This window comes from Octopus bimaculoides, chromosome Z, assembly GCF_046866305.1.
Source record: "Octopus bimaculoides isolate indiv1 chromosome Z, ASM4686630v1, whole genome shotgun sequence".
Lineage (NCBI taxonomy): Eukaryota > Metazoa > Mollusca > Cephalopoda > Octopoda > Octopodidae > Octopus > Octopus bimaculoides.
Window position 1 is genome coordinate 10,255,116 of NC_142944.1, and position 2,500 is coordinate 10,257,615.

General features: G+C 39.7%; 1 long non-coding RNA gene across 1 annotated transcript in view; it reads left to right on the top strand.

The window, feature by feature from the left end:
* Nucleotides 1-2,500, top strand: part of LOC149132135 (uncharacterized) — a 13,590-nt gene that overhangs the window by 10,662 nt on the left and 428 nt on the right. The window contains exon 2 of the long non-coding RNA XR_016244784.1: nt 1,362-2,500. This exon is cut by the window's right edge and continues 428 nt beyond it. This is a non-coding gene — a long non-coding RNA (uncharacterized LOC149132135). The remainder of the gene's footprint in view (nt 1-1,361) is intronic.

Consider the following 2,500-nt stretch of genomic DNA (forward strand, 5'->3'; position numbering starts at 1 on the left):
GCTTATCCCTGGTTTATTTATAACGGTACGTGTGATTCGTCGATCAGTCAGAACGTAAGGAAGTGTATGTGTGTGTGTGTGTTTTGTTTTGTTTCCGTCTTATATATATTATTAAAACTGAGGACCAACTGACTAGATAAGATAGATCTGATGCACCATTCGTCCGCAGTACTTCTTCTCGTATTGCTGTACATGGTTTTCAGGAAGACTAAGACCACGTCCAGAAATATCGGACGTTACCTTGATCCTTAGATTGCCATCAACACTGCGCGCCTTTTTTTGGATATGTGGAGAACGCACAAGTGGTTGGCATCATGTTAGTCTCTGTGTAATGATGCACAGAAGACTTATTCTCACAGTTATACTCGTTTCAAAGAGAAGGGAAGAATGCGATAAGCTAAACGATGAGCTGAACGAATTAAAAAAACACGCTCAACACACACGCACACACACACACACACACACACACACACACACACACACACACACACACACATACACATGGTCTTTTATTTCTTTCAGTCATTAGACTGCGGCCATGCTAGGGCACCAGCCGGAAGAATTTATAGTCGAATATAACAACTCCAGTACTTAATTTTTTATAATCCTGGTACTTATTCCATCGGTTTCTTTTGCCTAACCGCTAAGTTATGGGGACGTAAACACACCAGCACAGACTCAAAGACACACATAACACATATATACAAACACACATATATACAAACACACATATATACAAACACAGACTCAAAGACACACATATATACAAAGACACGCACGTATATACGACGAGCTTCTATCAGTTTCCGTCTACCAAATCCACTCACAAGGCTTTGATCGATCCAAGGCTATAGTAGAAGAGACTTACCCAAGGTGCCACGCCTTACTGCAGAACCAGATGAGGTACTGCAAACGAATGGTACATCAGACCTATCATTTTTACTTGTTTAATTCATTTGACTGCGGCCATGCTGGGACATCACCTTAAACGGCTTTTTGAAAAAATCGAACCTAGAACTTATTTTTTAAGGCCTACTGCTTATTCTGTCGATATTTTTTGCTGAACCGCTAAGTTACAAGGGGGTAAACACACCAACACCTGTTATCAAGTGGTAGTGAGGACAGACATAGACACAGACTTACACATACATGTATATATACAAATATACAGGGTGCCCTGAAATTAAGGTAACCGAAGTTTCAGGCTTTGATAATTATCAATAAATATGATAAGATATGAAAATTATACATCATTATAAAAGCTTTGTCTTCTTTCTGTTTCAGACTAAATAAATTCAAATTTATAAAATAGATAATGACTATAGACCTAATTACAATCATAGCTCTCCACATAATTTCAGGAGACTGGTTCCACCGCGGATTGACCTGGACATAGCCGCAAAAGAAGTGTGCAGACACTCAGTTTATCAAAAGCACCAAAGAAAAGATACAGCAAAACCCTCGTCGTTCCGTTGGAAATTTTACTGCCACAGCGAAAATAAGCTGAACATCGATGTACTGAGTGCTGAAGAAGGATTTCAGGACCCACTTCTACAAGGTAACCAGTCATAATGAGCTCACGCAAGTTTATAAGGCCATGAGACTGGAGAGAAACCGTCATATCCTGCGTCAGATTGCTGAAAGCACACTGCCCAACCTGGTGTTCACTGATGAAAAGAAATTTAACATCGAACAGACAGTAAACCACAAGAATGACCGACTTTGGAGACTATCTGGCTCCGTCGAGAGTAGACTTTGATTCTGCAAGAACAGCTGCGTGCTGCGTATGAAGTATTTACACCTAGAATAAGGCTGTGATTCGAAACAGGAGTGGTCATATCGAATAAATGTGGTGGTATCATAATTGTTTCCTTTACCATTGCATTGCAATGTTCAGACCAGAAATATAACAATATTTTGCTTTGATAAAATTGAAAAAAATTGGTTGCCTTAATTTTGGGACACCCTACATAAATACTAGCTTAAAAACCGCACTCCGTGTGGACTTTTGAGTTGGCTCCTGCGGAGGGCTAATTGGACCTGCAGCCCAAAACTAGAGAGAGCTAAATAGCATGACTACAATGCGTCTATAGTGACTATATGTCCCGGTGGTGTTTGATCAGAGGATAAGGACGGTGAGAATTAATTCTGTAAAGCAATCATTCTATTGTTCCAGTCCCAAGTTCAATTCAACTTTTGACCAATTTGTCTCAAAGTTCTTATCTCAACATAAAATTAACGAAGCGAATGTCATTTATCTCCCCTTGATCCCTGACGTCATCAAACGAACGCCAATTAAGATGGCATGAATCGGCTAAGCTTTACCTGCTAGAAATGGCAACCCAAATGCTTTTAAATCTGATCCCAATACTGAATGTTCCAGAACCAAATGAAGGGTAGATTTCCAATCCTGCGATTATCTTGATTCCAAAATGGTATAATATGTCTATATAGAGCAAATGCAAGCTGAGATACAAGAGTCCCGGACGAACAGACAGAA